At 40.8% G+C, this 21,635-nt stretch overlaps 29 non-coding genes across 29 annotated transcripts; all 29 read right to left on the bottom strand.

Moving 5' to 3' along the window:
* Positions 1 to 532: 532 nt before the first annotated feature.
* Positions 533 to 605, bottom strand: trnav-cac (transfer RNA valine (anticodon CAC)). Its single transcript has one exon. It is a non-coding gene; the product is annotated as a tRNA-Val (tRNA).
* A 129-nt stretch (positions 606 to 734) lies between these two features.
* Positions 735 to 807, bottom strand: trnav-aac (transfer RNA valine (anticodon AAC)). Its single transcript has one exon. It is a non-coding gene; the product is annotated as a tRNA-Val (tRNA).
* Positions 808 to 2,040: 1,233 nt separating this feature from the next.
* On the bottom strand, positions 2,041 to 2,113 carry trnav-cac (transfer RNA valine (anticodon CAC)). Its single transcript has one exon. It is a non-coding gene; the product is annotated as a tRNA-Val (tRNA).
* Positions 2,114 to 2,242: 129 nt separating this feature from the next.
* On the bottom strand, positions 2,243 to 2,315 carry trnav-aac (transfer RNA valine (anticodon AAC)). Its single transcript has one exon. It is a non-coding gene; the product is annotated as a tRNA-Val (tRNA).
* A 1,233-nt stretch (positions 2,316 to 3,548) lies between these two features.
* Positions 3,549 to 3,621, bottom strand: trnav-cac (transfer RNA valine (anticodon CAC)). Its single transcript has one exon. It is a non-coding gene; the product is annotated as a tRNA-Val (tRNA).
* A 129-nt stretch (positions 3,622 to 3,750) lies between these two features.
* On the bottom strand, positions 3,751 to 3,823 carry trnav-aac (transfer RNA valine (anticodon AAC)). Its single transcript has one exon. It is a non-coding gene; the product is annotated as a tRNA-Val (tRNA).
* Positions 3,824 to 4,883: 1,060 nt separating this feature from the next.
* On the bottom strand, positions 4,884 to 4,956 carry trnav-aac (transfer RNA valine (anticodon AAC)). Its single transcript has one exon. It is a non-coding gene; the product is annotated as a tRNA-Val (tRNA).
* Positions 4,957 to 6,187: 1,231 nt separating this feature from the next.
* On the bottom strand, positions 6,188 to 6,260 carry trnav-cac (transfer RNA valine (anticodon CAC)). Its single transcript has one exon. It is a non-coding gene; the product is annotated as a tRNA-Val (tRNA).
* Positions 6,261 to 6,389: 129 nt separating this feature from the next.
* Positions 6,390 to 6,462, bottom strand: trnav-aac (transfer RNA valine (anticodon AAC)). Its single transcript has one exon. It is a non-coding gene; the product is annotated as a tRNA-Val (tRNA).
* A 1,233-nt stretch (positions 6,463 to 7,695) lies between these two features.
* trnav-cac (transfer RNA valine (anticodon CAC)) lies at positions 7,696 to 7,768 on the bottom strand. The gene has a single exon. It is a non-coding gene; the product is annotated as a tRNA-Val (tRNA).
* A 129-nt stretch (positions 7,769 to 7,897) lies between these two features.
* trnav-aac (transfer RNA valine (anticodon AAC)) lies at positions 7,898 to 7,970 on the bottom strand. The gene has a single exon. It is a non-coding gene; the product is annotated as a tRNA-Val (tRNA).
* A 1,233-nt stretch (positions 7,971 to 9,203) lies between these two features.
* Positions 9,204 to 9,276, bottom strand: trnav-cac (transfer RNA valine (anticodon CAC)). Its single transcript has one exon. It is a non-coding gene; the product is annotated as a tRNA-Val (tRNA).
* Positions 9,277 to 9,405: 129 nt separating this feature from the next.
* trnav-aac (transfer RNA valine (anticodon AAC)) lies at positions 9,406 to 9,478 on the bottom strand. The gene has a single exon. It is a non-coding gene; the product is annotated as a tRNA-Val (tRNA).
* A 1,233-nt stretch (positions 9,479 to 10,711) lies between these two features.
* On the bottom strand, positions 10,712 to 10,784 carry trnav-cac (transfer RNA valine (anticodon CAC)). Its single transcript has one exon. It is a non-coding gene; the product is annotated as a tRNA-Val (tRNA).
* Positions 10,785 to 10,913: 129 nt separating this feature from the next.
* trnav-aac (transfer RNA valine (anticodon AAC)) lies at positions 10,914 to 10,986 on the bottom strand. The gene has a single exon. It is a non-coding gene; the product is annotated as a tRNA-Val (tRNA).
* An 899-nt stretch (positions 10,987 to 11,885) lies between these two features.
* trnav-cac (transfer RNA valine (anticodon CAC)) lies at positions 11,886 to 11,958 on the bottom strand. Its single transcript has one exon. It is a non-coding gene; the product is annotated as a tRNA-Val (tRNA).
* Positions 11,959 to 12,087: 129 nt separating this feature from the next.
* On the bottom strand, positions 12,088 to 12,160 carry trnav-aac (transfer RNA valine (anticodon AAC)). The gene has a single exon. It is a non-coding gene; the product is annotated as a tRNA-Val (tRNA).
* A 1,233-nt stretch (positions 12,161 to 13,393) lies between these two features.
* On the bottom strand, positions 13,394 to 13,466 carry trnav-cac (transfer RNA valine (anticodon CAC)). Its single transcript has one exon. It is a non-coding gene; the product is annotated as a tRNA-Val (tRNA).
* A 129-nt stretch (positions 13,467 to 13,595) lies between these two features.
* trnav-aac (transfer RNA valine (anticodon AAC)) lies at positions 13,596 to 13,668 on the bottom strand. The gene has a single exon. It is a non-coding gene; the product is annotated as a tRNA-Val (tRNA).
* A 1,233-nt stretch (positions 13,669 to 14,901) lies between these two features.
* trnav-cac (transfer RNA valine (anticodon CAC)) lies at positions 14,902 to 14,974 on the bottom strand. The gene has a single exon. It is a non-coding gene; the product is annotated as a tRNA-Val (tRNA).
* A 440-nt stretch (positions 14,975 to 15,414) lies between these two features.
* trnav-cac (transfer RNA valine (anticodon CAC)) lies at positions 15,415 to 15,487 on the bottom strand. Its single transcript has one exon. It is a non-coding gene; the product is annotated as a tRNA-Val (tRNA).
* A 129-nt stretch (positions 15,488 to 15,616) lies between these two features.
* On the bottom strand, positions 15,617 to 15,689 carry trnav-aac (transfer RNA valine (anticodon AAC)). The gene has a single exon. It is a non-coding gene; the product is annotated as a tRNA-Val (tRNA).
* A 1,233-nt stretch (positions 15,690 to 16,922) lies between these two features.
* On the bottom strand, positions 16,923 to 16,995 carry trnav-cac (transfer RNA valine (anticodon CAC)). The gene has a single exon. It is a non-coding gene; the product is annotated as a tRNA-Val (tRNA).
* A 129-nt stretch (positions 16,996 to 17,124) lies between these two features.
* trnav-aac (transfer RNA valine (anticodon AAC)) lies at positions 17,125 to 17,197 on the bottom strand. Its single transcript has one exon. It is a non-coding gene; the product is annotated as a tRNA-Val (tRNA).
* A 1,233-nt stretch (positions 17,198 to 18,430) lies between these two features.
* On the bottom strand, positions 18,431 to 18,503 carry trnav-cac (transfer RNA valine (anticodon CAC)). Its single transcript has one exon. It is a non-coding gene; the product is annotated as a tRNA-Val (tRNA).
* A 129-nt stretch (positions 18,504 to 18,632) lies between these two features.
* On the bottom strand, positions 18,633 to 18,705 carry trnav-aac (transfer RNA valine (anticodon AAC)). The gene has a single exon. It is a non-coding gene; the product is annotated as a tRNA-Val (tRNA).
* A 1,235-nt stretch (positions 18,706 to 19,940) lies between these two features.
* trnav-cac (transfer RNA valine (anticodon CAC)) lies at positions 19,941 to 20,013 on the bottom strand. The gene has a single exon. It is a non-coding gene; the product is annotated as a tRNA-Val (tRNA).
* A 129-nt stretch (positions 20,014 to 20,142) lies between these two features.
* Positions 20,143 to 20,215, bottom strand: trnav-aac (transfer RNA valine (anticodon AAC)). Its single transcript has one exon. It is a non-coding gene; the product is annotated as a tRNA-Val (tRNA).
* A 1,233-nt stretch (positions 20,216 to 21,448) lies between these two features.
* trnav-cac (transfer RNA valine (anticodon CAC)) lies at positions 21,449 to 21,521 on the bottom strand. The gene has a single exon. It is a non-coding gene; the product is annotated as a tRNA-Val (tRNA).
* Positions 21,522 to 21,635: the final 114 nt, after the last annotated feature.

Genomic DNA, 21,635 nt, shown 5'->3' on the forward strand with positions numbered 1-21,635 from the left:
AATAAGGTATTTTTAAAATATTTTTTTCATTAATAAAAACTATATGTTATCGCTTTGTCATTATGTGGTATTGTGTGTAGATAGATTTTATTTTATTTCATCCATTTTAGTATAAGGCTGTAACGTAACAAAATGTGGAAAAAAGTAAGGGGTCTGAAAACTTTCCGAATGCACTGTACCTATGCAGGCTAGCTTCTTTTCCTTTGCTAGCCAGCCAACTAAATCTATCACACAATCACATCAAGCAGCTGAAATGACAGAAAACGATCTACATTTTTGTTTGTTTTACCTTGGATTATATTGCCATTTCTTTGGATATATCCATTACAATGACCCTGATAAATGAATTTGCCTGGCTCAGAGAAGCTGTCAGTCTGGTCACATTCATACAGATCGCATGGTGGAGGTCCCCAAAAAAACGGCAACATTGATCCACAGGTCGGAGAGGTAGACAGCAAGGTTTAGACAAACCTCAACTGTTTCAAACCAAATGCTAGCCTCTGGGCATTGGGAAATATTGAATATTACAAAATGTTTCCGCCCGGTTTCGAACCGGGGACCTTTCGCGTGTGAGGCGAACGTGATAACCACTACACTACGGAAACCGAATGATTGGAAAACTAAGGGTGTGACTGACTTTCGCGTGTGAGGCGAACGTGATAACCAATACACTACTGAAACTAAAGTCTGAATAGCAAATACTGAGAAGTGCGAAGGACCAATTTGTTAAAATGTGTTTCCGCCCGGTCTCGAACCGGGGACCTTTCGCGTGTTAGGCGAACGTGATAACCACTACACTACGGAAACCCAATGAGTGGAATACTAAGGGTGTGGCTGACTTTGGCTGGGTGGGACATTTATCGCTCTCAGAACCTAATGAAATCAGAAATTACTTAGTCAATTAATTAAACAATAAGGCTTGAGAAGCCGGGAATTATTGTGTGCAGCGGCTCTTGGAAGAGGCTTGGTGGTTCAAAACTTCTTCCATTTAAGAGTGATGGAAGCCACTGTGTTCTTGGGTACCTTCAATGCTGCAGAAATGACCAATCATTTGAATTTACCACAGGTGGACTCCAATCAAGTTGAAGAAACATCTCAAGGATGATCAATGGAAACAGGATGGACCTGAGCTCAATTTCCAGCCTCATAGCAAAGGGTCTGAAAACGTACGTAAATAAGGTATTTTTAAAATATTTAATGGGTATTATGGCTCTTTCTGTGGTACTCAATTTGGGATATTATGTGAGGTAGACATGAGAAGCCGGGAATTATCGTGTGCAGCCGGAACTTGGAAGAGGCTTGGTGGTTCCAAACTTCTTCTATTTAAGAGTGATGGAAGCCACTGTGTTCTTGGGTACCTTCAATGCTGCAGAAATGACCAATCATTTGAATTTACCACAGGTGGACTCCAATCAAGTTGAAGAAACATCTCAAGGATGATCAATGGAAACAGGATGGACCTGAGCTCAATTTCCAGCCTCATAGCAAAGGGTCTGAAAATGTATGTAAATAAGGTATTTTTAAAATATTTTTTTCATTAATAAAAACTATATGTTATCGCTTTGTCATTATGTGGTATTGTGTGTAGATAGATTTTATTTTATTTCATCCATTTTAGTATAAGGCTGTAACGTAACAAAATGTGGAAAAAAGTAAGGGGTCTGAAAACTTTCCGAATGCACTGTACCTATGCAGGCTAGCTTCTTTTCCTTTGCTAGCCAGCCAACTAAATCTATCACACAATCACATCAAGCAGCTGAAATGACAGAAAACGATCTACATTTTTGTTTGTTTTACCTTGGATTATATTGCCATTTCTTTGGATATATCCATTACAATGACCCTGATAAATGAATTTGCCTGGCTCAGAGAAGCTGTCAGTCTGGTCACATTCATACAGATCGCATGGTGGAGGTCCCCAAAAAAACGGCAACATTGATCCACAGGTCGGAGAGGTAGACAGCAAGGTTTAGACAAACCTCAACTGTTTCAAACCAAATGCTAGCCTCTGGGCATTGGGAAATATTGAATATTACAAAATGTTTCCGCCCGGTTTCGAACCGGGGACCTTTCGCGTGTGAGGCGAACGTGATAACCACTACACTACGGAAACCGAATGATTGGAAAACTAAGGGTGTGACTGACTTTCGCGTGTGAGGCGAACGTGATAACCAATACACTACTGAAACTAAAGTCTGAATAGCAAATACTGAGAAGTGCGAAGGACCAATTTGTTAAAATGTGTTTCCGCCCGGTCTCGAACCGGGGACCTTTCGCGTGTTAGGCGAACGTGATAACCACTACACTACGGAAACCCAATGAGTGGAATACTAAGGGTGTGGCTGACTTTGGCTGGGTGGGACATTTATCGCTCTCAGAACCTAATGAAATCAGAAATTACTTAGTCAATTAATTAAACAATAAGGCTTGAGAAGCCGGGAATTATTGTGTGCAGCGGCTCTTGGAAGAGGCTTGGTGGTTCAAAACTTCTTCCATTTAAGAGTGATGGAAGCCACTGTGTTCTTGGGTACCTTCAATGCTGCAGAAATGACCAATCATTTGAATTTACCACAGGTGGACTCCAATCAAGTTGAAGAAACATCTCAAGGATGATCAATGGAAACAGGATGGACCTGAGCTCAATTTCCAGCCTCATAGCAAAGGGTCTGAAAACGTACGTAAATAAGGTATTTTTAAAATATTTAATGGGTATTATGGCTCTTTCTGTGGTACTCAATTTGGGATATTATGTGAGGTAGACATGAGAAGCCGGGAATTATCGTGTGCAGCCGGAACTTGGAAGAGGCTTGGTGGTTCCAAACTTCTTCTATTTAAGAGTGATGGAAGCCACTGTGTTCTTGGGTACCTTCAATGCTGCAGAAATGACCAATCATTTGAATTTACCACAGGTGGACTCCAATCAAGTTGAAGAAACATCTCAAGGATGATCAATGGAAACAGGATGGACCTGAGCTCAATTTCCAGCCTCATAGCAAAGGGTCTGAAAATGTATGTAAATAAGGTATTTTTAAAATATTTTTTTCATTAATAAAAACTATATGTTATCGCTTTGTCATTATGTGGTATTGTGTGTAGATAGATTTTATTTTATTTCATCCATTTTAGTATAAGGCTGTAACGTAACAAAATGTGGAAAAAAGTAAGGGGTCTGAAAACTTTCCGAATGCACTGTACCTATGCAGGCTAGCTTCTTTTCCTTTGCTAGCCAGCCAACTAAATCTATCACACAATCACATCAAGCAGCTGAAATGACAGAAAACGATCTACATTTTTGTTTGTTTTACCTTGGATTATATTGCCATTTCTTTGGATATATCCATTACAATGACCCTGATAAATGAATTTGCCTGGCTCAGAGAAGCTGTCAGTCTGGTCACATTCATACAGATCGCATGGTGGAGGTCCCCAAAAAAACGGCAACATTGATCCACAGGTCGGAGAGGTAGACAGCAAGGTTTAGACAAACCTCAACTGTTTCAAACCAAATGCTAGCCTCTGGGCATTGGGAAATATTGAATATTACAAAATGTTTCCGCCCGGTTTCGAACCGGGGACCTTTCGCGTGTGAGGCGAACGTGATAACCACTACACTACGGAAACCGAATGATTGGAAAACTAAGGGTGTGACTGACTTTCGCGTGTGAGGCGAACGTGATAACCAATACACTACTGAAACTAAAGTCTGAATAGCAAATACTGAGAAGTGCGAAGGACCAATTTGTTAAAATGTGTTTCCGCCCGGTCTCGAACCGGGGACCTTTCGCGTGTTAGGCGAACGTGATAACCACTACACTACGGAAACCCAATGAGTGGAATACTAAGGGTGTGGCTGACTTTGGCTGGGTGGGACATTTATCGCTCTCAGAACCTAATGAAATCAGAAATTACTTAGTCAATTAATTAAACAATAAGGCTTGAGAAGCCGGGAATTATTGTGTGCAGCGGCTCTTGGAAGAGGCTTGGTGGTTCAAAACTTCTTCCATTTAAGAGTGATGGAAGCCACTGTGTTCTTGGGTACCTTCAATGCTGCAGAAATGACCAATCATTTGAATTTACCACAGGTGGACTCCAATCAAGTTGAAGAAACATCTCAAGGATGATCAATGGAAACAGGATGGACCTGAGCTCAATTTCCAGCCTCATAGCAAAGGGTCTGAAAATGTATGTAAATAAGGTATTTTTAAAATATTTTTTTCATTAATAAAAACTATATGTTATCGCTTTGTCATTATGTGGTATTGTGTGTAGATAGATTTTATTTTATTTCATCCATTTTAGTATAAGGCTGTAACGTAACAAAATGTGGAAAAAAGTAAGGGGTCTGAAAACTTTCCGAATGCACTGTACCTATGCAGGCTAGCTTCTTTTCCTTTGCTAGCCAGCCAACTAAATCTATCACACAATCACATCAAGCAGCTGAAATGACAGAAAACGATCTACATTTTTGTTTGTTTTACCTTGGATTATATTGCCATTTCTTTGGATATATCCATTACAATGACCCTGATAAATGAATTTGCCTGGCTCAGAGAAGCTGTCAGTCTGGTCACATTCATACAGATCGCATGGTGGAGGTCCCCAAAAAAACGGCAACATTGATCCACAGGTCGGAGAGGTAGACAGCAAGGTTTAGACAAACCTCAACTGTTTCAAACCAAATGCTAGCCTCTGGGCATTGGGAAATATTGAATATTACAAAATGTTTCCGCCCGGTTTCGAACCGGGGACCTTTCGCGTGTGAGGCGAATAACCACTACACTACGTGATAACCACTTTCGCGTGTGACGAACGTGACTACACTACTGAAACTAAAGTCTGAATAGCAAATACTGAGAAGTGCGAAGGACCAATTTGTTAAAATGTGTTTCCGCCCGGTCTCGAACCGGGGACCTTTCGCGTGTTAGGCGAACGTGATAACCACTACACTACGGAAACCCAATGAGTGGAACTAAGGGTGTGGCTGACTTTGGCTGGGTGGGACATTTATCGCTCTCAGAACCTAATGAAATCAGAAATTACTTAGTCAATTAATTAAACAATAAGGCTTGAGAAGCCGGGAATTATTGTGTGCAGCGGCTCTTGGAAGAGGCTTGGTGGTTCAAAACTTCTTCCATTTAAGAGTGATGGAAGCCACTGTGTTCTTGGGTACCTTCAATGCTGCAGAAATGACCAATCATTTGAATTTACCACAGGTGGACTCCAATCAAGTTGAAGAAACATCTCAAGGATGATCAATGGAAACAGGATGGACCTGAGCTCAATTTCCAGCCTCATAGCAAAGGGTCTGAAAACGTACGTAAATAAGGTATTTTTAAAATATTTAATGGGTATTATGGCTCTTTCTGTGGTACTCAATTTGGGATATTATGTGAGGTAGACATGAGAAGCCGGGAATTATCGTGTGCAGCCGGAACTTGGAAGAGGCTTGGTGGTTCCAAACTTCTTCTATTTAAGAGTGATGGAAGCCACTGTGTTCTTGGGTACCTTCAATGCTGCAGAAATGACCAATCATTTGAATTTACCACAGGTGGACTCCAATCAAGTTGAAGAAACATCTCAAGGATGATCAATGGAAACAGGATGGACCTGAGCTCAATTTCCAGCCTCATAGCAAAGGGTCTGAAAATGTATGTAAATAAGGTATTTTTAAAATATTTTTTTCATTAATAAAAACTATATGTTATCGCTTTGTCATTATGTGGTATTGTGTGTAGATAGATTTTATTTTATTTCATCCATTTTAGTATAAGGCTGTAACGTAACAAAATGTGGAAAAAAGTAAGGGGTCTGAAAACTTTCCGAATGCACTGTACCTATGCAGGCTAGCTTCTTTTCCTTTGCTAGCCAGCCAACTAAATCTATCACACAATCACATCAAGCAGCTGAAATGACAGAAAACGATCTACATTTTTGTTTGTTTTACCTTGGATTATATTGCCATTTCTTTGGATATATCCATTACAATGACCCTGATAAATGAATTTGCCTGGCTCAGAGAAGCTGTCAGTCTGGTCACATTCATACAGATCGCATGGTGGAGGTCCCCAAAAAAACGGCAACATTGATCCACAGGTCGGAGAGGTAGACAGCAAGGTTTAGACAAACCTCAACTGTTTCAAACCAAATGCTAGCCTCTGGGCATTGGGAAATATTGAATATTACAAAATGTTTCCGCCCGGTTTCGAACCGGGGACCTTTCGCGTGTGAGGCGAACGTGATAACCACTACACTACGGAAACCGAATGATTGGAAAACTAAGGGTGTGACTGACTTTCGCGTGTGAGGCGAACGTGATAACCAATACACTACTGAAACTAAAGTCTGAATAGCAAATACTGAGAAGTGCGAAGGACCAATTTGTTAAAATGTGTTTCCGCCCGGTCTCGAACCGGGGACCTTTCGCGTGTTAGGCGAACGTGATAACCACTACACTACGGAAACCCAATGAGTGGAATACTAAGGGTGTGGCTGACTTTGGCTGGGTGGGACATTTATCGCTCTCAGAACCTAATGAAATCAGAAATTACTTAGTCAATTAATTAAACAATAAGGCTTGAGAAGCCGGGAATTATTGTGTGCAGCGGCTCTTGGAAGAGGCTTGGTGGTTCAAAACTTCTTCCATTTAAGAGTGATGGAAGCCACTGTGTTCTTGGGTACCTTCAATGCTGCAGAAATGACCAATCATTTGAATTTACCACAGGTGGACTCCAATCAAGTTGAAGAAACATCTCAAGGATGATCAATGGAAACAGGATGGACCTGAGCTCAATTTCCAGCCTCATAGCAAAGGGTCTGAAAACGTACGTAAATAAGGTATTTTTAAAATATTTAATGGGTATTATGGCTCTTTCTGTGGTACTCAATTTGGGATATTATGTGAGGTAGACATGAGAAGCCGGGAATTATCGTGTGCAGCCGGAACTTGGAAGAGGCTTGGTGGTTCCAAACTTCTTCTATTTAAGAGTGATGGAAGCCACTGTGTTCTTGGGTACCTTCAATGCTGCAGAAATGACCAATCATTTGAATTTACCACAGGTGGACTCCAATCAAGTTGAAGAAACATCTCAAGGATGATCAATGGAAACAGGATGGACCTGAGCTCAATTTCCAGCCTCATAGCAAAGGGTCTGAAAATGTATGTAAATAAGGTATTTTTAAAATATTTTTTTCATTAATAAAAACTATATGTTATCGCTTTGTCATTATGTGGTATTGTGTGTAGATAGATTTTATTTTATTTCATCCATTTTAGTATAAGGCTGTAACGTAACAAAATGTGGAAAAAAGTAAGGGGTCTGAAAACTTTCCGAATGCACTGTACCTATGCAGGCTAGCTTCTTTTCCTTTGCTAGCCAGCCAACTAAATCTATCACACAATCACATCAAGCAGCTGAAATGACAGAAAACGATCTACATTTTTGTTTGTTTTACCTTGGATTATATTGCCATTTCTTTGGATATATCCATTACAATGACCCTGATAAATGAATTTGCCTGGCTCAGAGAAGCTGTCAGTCTGGTCACATTCATACAGATCGCATGGTGGAGGTCCCCAAAAAAACGGCAACATTGATCCACAGGTCGGAGAGGTAGACAGCAAGGTTTAGACAAACCTCAACTGTTTCAAACCAAATGCTAGCCTCTGGGCATTGGGAAATATTGAATATTACAAAATGTTTCCGCCCGGTTTCGAACCGGGGACCTTTCGCGTGTGAGGCGAACGTGATAACCACTACACTACGGAAACCGAATGATTGGAAAACTAAGGGTGTGACTGACTTTCGCGTGTGAGGCGAACGTGATAACCAATACACTACTGAAACTAAAGTCTGAATAGCAAATACTGAGAAGTGCGAAGGACCAATTTGTTAAAATGTGTTTCCGCCCGGTCTCGAACCGGGGACCTTTCGCGTGTTAGGCGAACGTGATAACCACTACACTACGGAAACCCAATGAGTGGAATACTAAGGGTGTGGCTGACTTTGGCTGGGTGGGACATTTATCGCTCTCAGAACCTAATGAAATCAGAAATTACTTAGTCAATTAATTAAACAATAAGGCTTGAGAAGCCGGGAATTATTGTGTGCAGCGGCTCTTGGAAGAGGCTTGGTGGTTCAAAACTTCTTCCATTTAAGAGTGATGGAAGCCACTGTGTTCTTGGGTACCTTCAATGCTGCAGAAATGACCAATCATTTGAATTTACCACAGGTGGACTCCAATCAAGTTGAAGAAACATCTCAAGGATGATCAATGGAAACAGGATGGACCTGAGCTCAATTTCCAGCCTCATAGCAAAGGGTCTGAAAACGTACGTAAATAAGGTATTTTTAAAATATTTAATGGGTATTATGGCTCTTTCTGTGGTACTCAATTTGGGATATTATGTGAGGTAGACATGAGAAGCCGGGAATTATCGTGTGCAGCCGGAACTTGGAAGAGGCTTGGTGGTTCCAAACTTCTTCTATTTAAGAGTGATGGAAGCCACTGTGTTCTTGGGTACCTTCAATGCTGCAGAAATGACCAATCATTTGAATTTACCACAGGTGGACTCCAATCAAGTTGAAGAAACATCTCAAGGATGATCAATGGAAACAGGATGGACCTGAGCTCAATTTCCAGCCTCATAGCAAAGGGTCTGAAAATGTATGTAAATAAGGTATTTTTAAAATATTTTTTTCATTAATAAAAACTATATGTTATCGCTTTGTCATTATGTGGTATTGTGTGTAGATAGATTTTATTTTATTTCATCCATTTTAGTATAAGGCTGTAACGTAACAAAATGTGGAAAAAAGTAAGGGGTCTGAAAACTTTCCGAATGCACTGTACCTATGCAGGCTAGCTTCTTTTCCTTTGCTAGCCAGCCAACTAAATCTATCACACAATCACATCAAGCAGCTGAAATGACAGAAAACGATCTACATTTTTGTTTGTTTTACCTTGGATTATATTGCCATTTCTTTGGATATATCCATTACAATGACCCTGATAAATGAATTTGCCTGGCTCAGAGAAGCTGTCAGTCTGGTCACATTCATACAGATCGCATGGTGGAGGTCCCCAAAAAAACGGCAACATTGATCCACAGGTCGGAGAGGTAGACAGCAAGGTTTAGACAAACCTCAACTGTTTCAAACCAAATGCTAGCCTCTGGGCATTGGGAAATATTGAATATTACAAAATGTTTCCGCCCGGTTTCGAACCGGGGACCTTTCGCGTGTGAGGCGAACGTGATAACCACTACACTACGGAAACCGAATGATTGGAAAACTAAGGGTGTGACTGACTTTCGCGTGTGAGGCGAACGTGATAACCAATACACTACTGAAACTAAAGTCTGAATAGCAAATACTGAGAAGTGCGAAGGACCAATTTGTTAAAATGTGTTTCCGCCCGGTCTCGAACCGGGGACCTTTCGCGTGTTAGGCGAACGTGATAACCACTACACTACGGAAACCCAATGAGTGGAATACTAAGGGTGTGGCTGACTTTGGCTGGGTGGGACATTTATCGCTCTCAGAACCTAATGAAATCAGAAATTACTTAGTCAATTAATTAAACAATAAGGCTTGAGAAGCCGGGAATTATTGTGTGCAGCGGCTCTTGGAAGAGGCTTGGTGGTTCAAAACTTCTTCCATTTAAGAGTGATGGAAGCCACTGTGTTCTTGGGTACCTTCAATGCTGCAGAAATGACCAATCATTTGAATTTACCACAGGTGGACTCCAATCAAGTTGAAGAAACATCTCAAGGATGATCAATGGAAACAGGATGGACCTGAGCTCAATTTCCAGCCTCATAGCAAAGGGTCTGAAAACGTACGTAAATAAGGTATTTTTAAAATATTTAATGGGTATTATGGCTCTTTCTGTGGTACTCAATTTGGGATATTATGTGAGGTAGACATGAGAAGCCGGGAATTATCGTGTGCAGCCGGAACTTGGAAGAGGCTTGGTGGTTCCAAACTTCTTCTATTTAAGAGTGATGGAAGCCACTGTGTTCTTGGGTACCTTCAATGCTGCAGAAATGACCAATCATTTGAATTTACCACAGGTGGACTCCAATCAAGTTGAAGAAACATCTCAAGGATGATCAATGGAAACAGGATGGACCTGAGCTCAATTTCCAGCCTCATAGCAAAGGGTCTGAAAATGTATGTAAATAAGGTATTTTTAAAATATTTTTTTCATTAATAAAAACTATATGTTATCGCTTTGTCATTATGTGGTATTGTGTGTAGATAGATTTTATTTTATTTCATCCATTTTAGTATAAGGCTGTAACGTAACAAAATGTGGAAAAAAGTAAGGGGTCTGAAAACTTTCCGAATGCACTGTACCTATGCAGGCTAGCTTCTTTTCCTTTGCTAGCCAGCCAACTAAATCTATCACACAATCACATCAAGCAGCTGAAATGACAGAAAACGATCTACATTTTTGTTTGTTTTACCTTGGATTATATTGCCATTTCTTTGGATATATCCATTACAATGACCCTGATAAATGAATTTGCCTGGCTCAGAGAAGCTGTCAGTCTGGTCACATTCATACAGATCGCATGGTGGAGGTCCCCAAAAAAACGGCAACATTGATCCACAGGTCGGAGAGGTAGACAGCAAGGTTTAGACAAACCTCAACTGTTTCAAACCAAATGCTAGCCTCTGGGCATTGGGAAATATTGAATATTACAAAATGTTTCCGCCCGGTTTCGAACCGGGGACCTTTCGCGTGTGAGGCGAACGTGATAACCACTACACTACGGAAACCGAATGATTGGAAAACTAAGGGTGTGACTGACTTTCGCGTGTGAGGCGAACGTGATAACCAATACACTACTGAAACTAAAGTCTGAATAGCAAATACTGAGAAGTGCGAAGGACCAATTTGTTAAAATGTGTTTCCGCCCGGTCTCGAACCGGGGACCTTTCGCGTGTTAGGCGAACGTGATAACCACTACACTACGGAAACCCAATGAGTGGAATACTAAGGGTGTGGCTGACTTTGGCTGGGTGGGACATTTATCGCTCTCAGAACCTAATGAAATCAGAAATTACTTAGTCAATTAATTAAACAATAAGGCTTGAGAAGCCGGGAATTATTGTGTGCAGCGGCTCTTGGAAGAGGCTTGGTGGTTCAAAACTTCTTCCATTTAAGAGTGATGGAAGCCACTGTGTTCTTGGGTACCTTCAATGCTGCAGAAAATGACCAATCATTTGAATTTACCACAGGTGGACTCCAATCAAGTTGAAGAAACATCTCAAGGATGATCAATGGAAACAGGATGGACCTGAGCTCAATTTCCAGCCTCATAGCAAAGGGTCTGAAAATGTATGTAAATAAGGTATTTTTAAAATATTTTTTTCATTAATAAAAACTATATGTTATCGCTTTGTCATTATGTGGTATTGTGTGTAGATAGATTTTATTTTATTTCATCCATTTTAGTATAAGGCTGTAACGTAACAAAATGTGGAAAAAAGTAAGGGGTCTGAAAACTTTCCGAATGCACTGTACCTATGCAGGCTAGCTTCTTTTCCTTTGCTAGCCAGCCAACTAAATCTATCACACAATCACATCAAGCAGCTGAAATGACAGAAAACGATCTACATTTTTGTTTGTTTTACCTTGGATTATATTGCCATTTCTTTGGATATATCCATTACAATGACCCTGATAAATGAATTTGCCTGGCTCAGAGAAGCTGTCAGTCTGGTCACATTCATACAGATCGCATGGTGGAGGTCCCCAAAAAAACGGCAACATTGATCCACAGGTCGGAGAGGTAGACAGCAAGGTTTAGACAAACCTCAACTGTTTCAAACCAAATGCTAGCCTCTGGGCATTGGGAAATATTGAATATTACAAAATGTTTCCGCCCGGTTTCGAACCGGGGACCTTTCGCGTGTGAGGCGAACGTGATAACCACTACACTACGGAAACCGAATGATTGGAAAACTAAGGGTGTGACTGACTTTCGCGTGTGAGGCGAACGTGATAACCAATACACTACTGAAACTAAAGTCTGAATAGCAAATACTGAGAAGTGCGAAGGACCAATTTGTTAAAATGTGTTTCCGCCCGGTCTCGAACCGGGGACCTTTCGCGTGTTAGGCGAACGTGATAACCACTACACTACGGAAACCCAATGAGTGGAATACTAAGGGTGTGGCTGACTTTGGCTGGGTGGGACATTTATCGCTCTCAGAACCTAATGAAATCAGAAATTACTTAGTCAATTAATTAAACAATAAGGCTTGAGAAGCCGGGAATTATTGTGTGCAGCGGCTCTTGGAAGAGGCTTGGTGGTTCAAAACTTCTTCCATTTAAGAGTGATGGAAGCCACTGTGTTCTTGGGTACCTTCAATGCTGCAGAAATGACCAATCATTTGAATTTACCACAGGTGGACTCCAATCAAGTTGAAGAAACATCTCAAGGATGATCAATGGAAACAGGATGGACCTGAGCTCAATTTCCAGCCTCATAGCAAAGGGTCTGAAAACGTACGTAAATAAGGTATTTTTAAAATATTTAATGGGTATTATGGCTCTTTCTGTGGTACTCAATTTGGGATATTATGTGAGGTAGACATGAGAAGCCGGGAATTATCGTGTGCAGCCGGAACTTGGAAGAGGCTTGGTGGTTCCAAACTTCTTCTATTTAAGAGTGATGGAAGCCACTGTGTTCTTGGGTACCTTCAATGCTGCAGAAATGACCAATCATTTGAATTTACCACAGGTGGACTCCAATCAAGTTGAAGAAACATCTCAAGGATGATCAATGGAAACAGGATGGACCTGAGCTCAATTTCCAGCCTCATAGCAAAGGGTCTGAAAATGTATGTAAATAAGGTATTTTTAAAATATTTTTTTCATTAATAAAAACTATATGTTATCGCTTTGTCATTATGTGGTATTGTGTGTAGATAGATTTTATTTTATTTCATCCATTTTAGTATAAGGCTGTAACGTAACAAAATGTGGAAAAAAGTAAGGGGTCTGAAAACTTTCCGAATGCACTGTACCTATGCAGGCTAGCTTCTTTTCCTTTGCTAGCCAGCCAACTAAATCTATCACACAATCACATCAAGCAGCTGAAATGACAGAAAACGATCTACATTTTTGTTTGTTTTACCTTGGATTATATTGCCATTTCTTTGGATATATCCATTACAATGACCCTGATAAATGAATTTGCCTGGCTCAGAGAAGCTGTCAGTCTGGTCACATTCATACAGATCGCATGGTGGAGGTCCCCAAAAAAACGGCAACATTGATCCACAGGTCGGAGAGGTAGACAGCAAGGTTTAGACAAACCTCAACTGTTTCAAACCAAATGCTAGCCTCTGGGCATTGGGAAATATTGAATATTACAAAATGTTTCCGCCCGGTTTCGAACCGGGGACCTTTCGCGTGTGAGGCGAACGTGATAACCACTACACTACGGAAACCGAATGATTGGAAAACTAAGGGTGTGACTGACTTTCGCGTGTGAGGCGAACGTGATAACCAATACACTACTGAAACTAAAGTCTGAATAGCAAATACTGAGAAGTGCGAAGGACCAATTTGTTAAAATGTGTTTCCGCCCGGTCTCGAACCGGGGACCTTTCGCGTGTTAGGCGAACGTGATAACCACTACACTACGGAAACCCAATGAGTGGAATACTAAGGGTGTGGCTGACTTTGGCTGGGTGGGACATTTATCGCTCTCAGAACCTAATGAAATCAGAAATTACTTAGTCAATTAATTAAACAATAAGGCTTGAGAAGCCGGGAATTATTGTGTGCAGCGGCTCTTGGAAGAGGCTTGGTGGTTCAAAACTTCTTCCATTTAAGAGTGATGGAAGCCACTGTGTTCTTGGGTACCTTCAATGCTGCAGAAATGACCAATCATTTGAATTTACCACAGGTGGACTCCAATCAAGTTGAAGAAACATCTCAAGGATGATCAATGGAAACAGGATGGACCTGAGCTCAATTTCCAGCCTCATAGCAAAGGGTCTGAAAACGTACGTAAATAAGGTATTTTTAAAATATTTAATGGGTATTATGGCTCTTTCTGTGGTACTCAATTTGGGATATTATGTGAGGTAGACATGAGAAGCCGGGAATTATCGTGTGCAGCCGGAACTTGGAAGAGGCTTGGTGGTTCCAAACTTCTTCTATTTAAGAGTGATGGAAGCCACTGTGTTCTTGGGTACCTTCAATGCTGCAGAAATGACCAATCATTTGAATTTACCACAGGTGGACTCCAATCAAGTTGAAGAAACATCTCAAGGATGATCAATGGAAACAGGATGGACCTGAGCTCAATTTCCAGCCTCATAGCAAAGGGTCTGAAAATGTATGTAAATAAGGTATTTTTAAAATATTTTTTTCATTAATAAAAACTATATGTTATCGCTTTGTCATTATGTGGTATTGTGTGTAGATAGATTTTATTTTATTTCATCCATTTTAGTATAAGGCTGTAACGTAACAAAATGTGGAAAAAAGTAAGGGGTCTGAAAACTTTCCGAATGCACTGTACCTATGCAGGCTAGCTTCTTTTCCTTTGCTAGCCAGCCAACTAAATCTATCACACAATCACATCAAGCAGCTGAAATGACAGAAAACGATCTACATTTTTGTTTGTTTTACCTTGGATTATATTGCCATTTCTTTGGATATATCCATTACAATGACCCTGATAAATGAATTTGCCTGGCTCAGAGAAGCTGTCAGTCTGGTCACATTCATACAGATCGCATGGTGGAGGTCCCCAAAAAAACGGCAACATTGATCCACAGGTCGGAGAGGTAGACAGCAAGGTTTAGACAAACCTCAACTGTTTCAAACCAAATGCTAGCCTCTGGGCATTGGGAAATATTGAATATTACAAAATGTTTCCGCCCGGTTTCGAACCGGGGACCTTTCGCGTGTGAGGCGAACGTGATAACCACTACACTACGGAAACCTGAATGAAATTGAGAAGTGCGAAGGACCAATTTGTTAAAATGTGTTTGGTGTGTGTGTACTGATAAGGCTGTAACGTAACAAAATGTGGAAAAAAGTAAGGGGTCTGAAAACTTTACACACTGTACCTATGCAAGCTAGCTTCTTTTCCTTTGCTAGCCAGCCAACTAAATCTATCACACAATCACATCAAGCAGCTGAAATGACAGAAAACGATCTACATTTTTGTTTGTTTTACCTTGGATTATATTGCCATTTCTTTGGATATATCCATTACAATGACCCTGATAAATGAATTTGCCTGGCTCAGAGAAGCTGTCAGTCTGGTCACATTCATACAGATCGCATGGTGGAGGTCCCCAAAAAAACGGCAACATTGATCCACAGGTCGGAGAGGTAGACAGCAAGGTTTAGACAAACCTCAACTGTTTCAAACCAAATGGTTTCCGCCCGGTTTCGAACCGGGGACCTTTCGCGTGTGAGGCGAACGTGATAACCACTACACTACGGAAACCGAATGATTGGAAAACTAAGGGTGTGACTGACTTTCGCGTGTGAGGCGAACGTGATAACCAATACACTACTGAAACTAAAGTCTGAATAGCAAATACTGAGAAGTGCGAAGGACCAATTTGTTAAAATGTGTTTCCGCCCGGTCTCGAACCGGGGACCTTTCGCGTGTTAGGCGAACGTGATAACCACTACACTACGGAAACCCAATGAGTGGAATACTAAGGGTGTGGCTGACTTTGGCTGGGTGGGACATTTATCGCTCTCAGAACCTAATGAAATCAGAAATTACTTAGTCAATTAATTAAACAATAAGGCTTGAGAAGCCGGGAATTATTGTGTGCAGCGGCTCTTGGAAGAGGCTTGGTGGTTCAAAACTTCTTCCATTTAAGAGTGATGGAAGCCACTGTGTTCTTGGGTACCTTCAATGCTGCAGAAATGACCAATCATTTGAATTTACCACAGGTGGACTCCAATCAAGTTGAAGAAACATCTCAAGGATGATCAATGGAAACAGGATGGACCTGAGCTCAATTTCCAGCCTCATAGCAAAGGGTCTGAAAACGTACGTAAATAAGGTATTTTTAAAATATTTAATGGGTATTATGGCTCTTTCTGTGGTACTCAATTTGGGATATTATGTGAGGTAGACATGAGAAGCCGGGAATTATCGTGTGCAGCCGGAACTTGGAAGAGGCTTGGTGGTTCCAAACTTCTTCTATTTAAGAGTGATGGAAGCCACTGTGTTCTTGGGTACCTTCAATGCTGCAGAAATGACCAATCATTTGAATTTACCACAGGTGGACTCCAATCAAGTTGAAGAAACATCTCAAGGATGATCAATGGAAACAGGATGGACCTGAGCTCAATTTCCAGCCTCATAGCAAAGGGTCTGAAAATGTATGTAAATAAGGTATTTTTAAAATATTTTTTTCATTAATAAAAACTATATGTTATCGCTTTGTCATTATGTGGTATTGTGTGTAGATAGATTTTATTTTATTTCATCCATTTTAGTATAAGGCTGTAACGTAACAAAATGTGGAAAAAAGTAAGGGGTCTGAAAACTTTCCGAATGCACTGTACCTATGCAGGCTAGCTTCTTTTCCTTTGCTAGCCAGCCAACTAAATCTATCACACAATCACATCAAGCAGCTGAAATGACAGAAAACGATCTACATTTTTGTTTGTTTTACCTTGGATTATATTGCCATTTCTTTGGATATATCCATTACAATGACCCTGATAAATGAATTTGCCTGGCTCAGAGAAGCTGTCAGTCTGGTCACATTCATACAGATCGCATGGTGGAGGTCCCCAAAAAAACGGCAACATTGATCCACAGGTCGGAGAGGTAGACAGCAAGGTTTAGACAAACCTCAACTGTTTCAAACCAAATGCTAGCCTCTGGGCATTGGGAAATATTGAATATTACAAAATGTTTCCGCCCGGTTTCGAACCGGGGACCTTTCGCGTGTGAGGCGAACGTGATAACCACTACACTACGGAAACCGAATGATTGGAAAACTAAGGGTGTGACTGACTTTCGCGTGTGAGGCGAACGTGATAACCAATACACTACTGAAACTAAAGTCTGAATAGCAAATACTGAGAAGTGCGAAGGACCAATTTGTTAAAATGTGTTTCCGCCCGGTCTCGAACCGGGGACCTTTCGCGTGTTAGGCGAACGTGATAACCACTACACTACGGAAACCCAATGAGTGGAATACTAAGGGTGTGGCTGACTTTGGCTGGGTGGGACATTTATCGCTCTCAGAACCTAATGAAATCAGAAATTACTTAGTCAATTAATTAAACAATAAGGCTTGAGAAGCCGGGAATTATTGTGTGCAGCGGCTCTTGGAAGAGGCTTGGTGGTTCAAAACTTCTTCCATTTAAGAGTGATGGAAGCCACTGTGTTCTTGGGTACCTTCAATGCTGCAGAAATGACCAATCATTTGAATTTACCACAGGTGGACTCCAATCAAGTTGAAGAAACATCTCAAGGATGATCAATGGAAACAGGATGGACCTGAGCTCAATTTCCAGCCTCATAGCAAAGGGTCTGAAAACGTACGTAAATAAGGTATTTTTAAAATATTTAATGGGTATTATGGCTCTTTCTGTGGTACTCAATTTGGGATATTATGTGAGGTAGACATGAGAAGCCGGGAATTATCGTGTGCAGCCGGAACTTGGAAGAGGCTTGGTGGTTCCAAACTTCTTCTATTTAAGAGTGATGGAAGCCACTGTGTTCTTGGGTACCTTCAATGCTGCAGAAATGACCAATCATTTGAATTTACCACAGGTGGACTCCAATCAAGTTGAAGAAACATCTCAAGGATGATCAATGGAAACAGGATGGACCTGAGCTCAATTTCCAGCCTCATAGCAAAGGGTCTGAAAATGTATGTAAATAAGGTATTTTTAAAATATTTTTTTCATTAATAAAAACTATATGTTATCGCTTTGTCATTATGTGGTATTGTGTGTAGATAGATTTTATTTTATTTCATCCATTTTAGTATAAGGCTGTAACGTAACAAAATGTGGAAAAAAGTAAGGGGTCTGAAAACTTTCCGAATGCACTGTACCTATGCAGGCTAGCTTCTTTTCCTTTGCTAGCCAGCCAACTAAATCTATCACACAATCACATCAAGCAGCTGAAATGACAGAAAACGATCTACATTTTTGTTTGTTTTACCTTGGATTATATTGCCATTTCTTTGGATATATCCATTACAATGACCCTGATAAATGAATTTGCCTGGCTCAGAGAAGCTGTCAGTCTGGTCACATTCATACAGATCGCATGGTGGAGGTCCCCAAAAAAACGGCAACATTGATCCACAGGTCGGAGAGGTAGACAGCAAGGTTTAGACAAACCTCAACTGTTTCAAACCAAATGCTAGCCTCTGGGCATTGGGAAATATTGAATATTACAAAATGTTTCCGCCCGGTTTCGAACCGGGGACCTTTCGCGTGTGAGGCGAACGTGATAACCACTACACTACGGAAACCGAATGATTGGAAAACTAAGGGTGTGACTGACTTTCGCGTGTGAGGCGAACGTGATAACCAATACACTACTGAAACTAAAGTCTGAATAGCAAATACTGAGAAGTGCGAAGGACCAATTTGTTAAAATGTGTTTCCGCCCGGTCTCGAACCGGGGACCTTTCGCGTGTTAGGCGAACGTGATAACCACTACACTACGGAAACCCAATGAGTGGAATACTAAGGGTGTGGCTGACTTTGGCTGGGTGGGACATTTATCGCTCTCAGAACCTAATGAAATCAGAAATTACTTAGTCAATTAATTAAACAATAAGGCTTGAGAAGCCGGGAATTATTGTGTGCAGCGGCTCTTGGAAGAGGCTTGGTGGTTCAAAACTTCTTCCATTTAAGAGTGATGGAAGCCACTGTGTTCTTGGGTACCTTCAATGCTGCAGAAATGACCAATCATTTGAATTTACCACAGGTGGACTCCAATCAAGTTGAAGAAACATCTCAAGGATGATCAATGGAAACAGGATGGACCTGAGCTCAATTTCCAGCCTCATAGCAAAGGGTCTGAAAACGTACGTAAATAAGGTATTTTTAAAATATTTAATGGGTATTATGGCTCTTTCTGTGGTACTCAATTTGGGATATTATGTGAGGTAGACATGAGAAGCCGGGAATTATCGTGTGCAGCCGGAACTTGGAAGAGGCTTGGTGGTTCCAAACTTCTTCTATTTAAGAGTGATGGAAGCCACTGTGTTCTTGGGTACCTTCAATGCTGCAGAAATGACCAATCATTTGAATTTACCACAGGTGGACTCCAATCAAGTTGAAGAAACATCTCAAGGATGATCAATGGAAACAGGATGGACCTGAGCTCAATTTCCAGCCTCATAGCAAAGGGTCTGAAAATGTATGTAAATAAGGTATTTTTAAAATATTTTTTTCATTAATAAAAACTATATGTTATCGCTTTGTCATTATGTGGTATTGTGTGTAGATAGATTTTATTTTATTTCATCCATTTTAGTATAAGGCTGTAACGTAACAAAATGTGGAAAAAAGTAAGGGGTCTGAAAACTTTCCGAATGCACTGTACCTATGCAGGCTAGCTTCTTTTCCTTTGCTAGCCAGCCAACTAAATCTATCACACAATCACATCAAGCAGCTGAAATGACAGAAAACGATCTACATTTTTGTTTGTTTTACCTTGGATTATATTGCCATTTCTTTGGATATATCCATTACAATGACCCTGATAAATGAATTTGCCTGGCTCAGAGAAGCTGTCAGTCTGGTCACATTCATACAGATCGCATGGTGGAGGTCCCCAAAAAAACGGCAACATTGATCCACAGGTCGGAGAGGTAGACAGCAAGGTTTAGACAATAACCTCAACTGTTTCAAACCAAATGCTAGCCTCTGGGCATTGGGAAATATTGAATATTACAAAATGTTTCCGCCCGGTTTCGAACCGGGGACCTTTCGCGTGTGAGGCGAACGTGATAACCACTACACTACGGAAACCGAATGATTGGAAAACTAAGGGTGTGACTGACTTTCGCGTGTGAGGCGAACGTGATAACCAATACACTACTGAAACTAAAGTCTGAATAGCAAATACTGAGAAGTGCGAAGGACCAATTTGTTAAAATGTGTTTCCGCCCGGTCTCGAACCGGGGACCTTTCGCGTGTTAGGCGAACGTGATAACCACTACACTACGGAAACCCAATGAGTGGAATACTAAGGGTGTGGCTGACTTTGGCTGGGTGGGACATTTATCGCTCTCAGAACCTAATGAAATCAGAAATTACTTAGTCAATTAATTAAACAATAAGGCTTGAGAAGCCGGGAATTATTGTGTGCAGCGGCTCTTGGAAGAGGCTTGGTGGTTCAAAACTTCTTCCATTTAAGAGTGATGGAAGCCACTGTGTTCTTGGGTACCTTCAATGCTGCAGAAATGACCAATCATTTGAATTTACCACAGGTGGACTCCAATCAAGTTGAAGAAACATCTCAAGGATGATCAATGGAAACAGGATGGACCTGAGCTCAATTTCCAGCCTCATAGCAAAGGGTCTGAAAACGTACGTAAATAAGGTATTTTTAAAATATTTAATGGGTATTATGGCTCTTTCTGTGGTACTCAATTTGGGATATTATGTGAGGTAGACATGAGAAGCCGGGAATTATCGTGTGCAGCCGGAACTTGGAAGAGGCTTGGTGGTTCCAAACTTCTTCTATTTAAGAGTGATGGAAGCCACTGTGTTCTTGGGTACCTTCAATGCTGCAGAAATGACCAATCATTTGAATTTACCACAGGTGGACTCCAATCAAGTTGAAGAAACATCTCAAGGATGATCAATGGAAACAGGATGGACCTGAGCTCAATTTCCAGCCTCATAGCAAAGGGTCTGAAAATGTATGTAAATAAGGTATTTTTAAAATATTTTTTTCATTAATAAAAACTATATGTTATCGCTTTGTCATTATGTGGTATTGTGTGTAGATAGATTTTATTTTATTTCATCCATTTTAGTATAAGGCTGTAACGTAACAAAATGTGGAAAAAAGTAAGGGGTCTGAAAACTTTCCGAATGCACTGTACCTATGCAGGCTAGCTTCTTTTCCTTTGCTAGCCAGCCAACTAAATCTATCACACAATCACATCAAGCAGCTGAAATGACAGAAAACGATCTACATTTTTGTTTGTTTTACCTTGGATTATATTGCCATTTCTTTGGATATATCCATTACAATGACCCTGATAAATGAATTTGCCTGGCTCAGAGAAGCTGTCAGTCTGGTCACATTCATACAGATCGCATGGTGGAGGTCCCCAAAAAAACGGCAACATTGATCCACAGGTCGGAGAGGTAGACAGCAAGGTTTAGACAAACCTCAACTGTTTCAAACCAAATGCTAGCCTCTGGGCATTGGGAAATATTGAATATTACAAAATGTTTCCGCCCGGTTTCGAACCGGGGACCTTTCGCGTGTGAGGCGAACGTGATAACCACTACACTACGGAAACCGAATGATTGGAAAACTAAGGGTGTGACTGACTTTCGCGTGTGAGGCGAACGTGATAACCAATACACTACTGAAACTAAAGTCTGAATAGCAAATACTGAGAAGTGCGAAGGAC

Source organism: Oncorhynchus clarkii, chromosome 28 (genome assembly GCF_045791955.1).
Source record: "Oncorhynchus clarkii lewisi isolate Uvic-CL-2024 chromosome 28, UVic_Ocla_1.0, whole genome shotgun sequence".
Taxonomy (NCBI): Eukaryota; Metazoa; Chordata; class Actinopteri; order Salmoniformes; family Salmonidae; genus Oncorhynchus; species Oncorhynchus clarkii.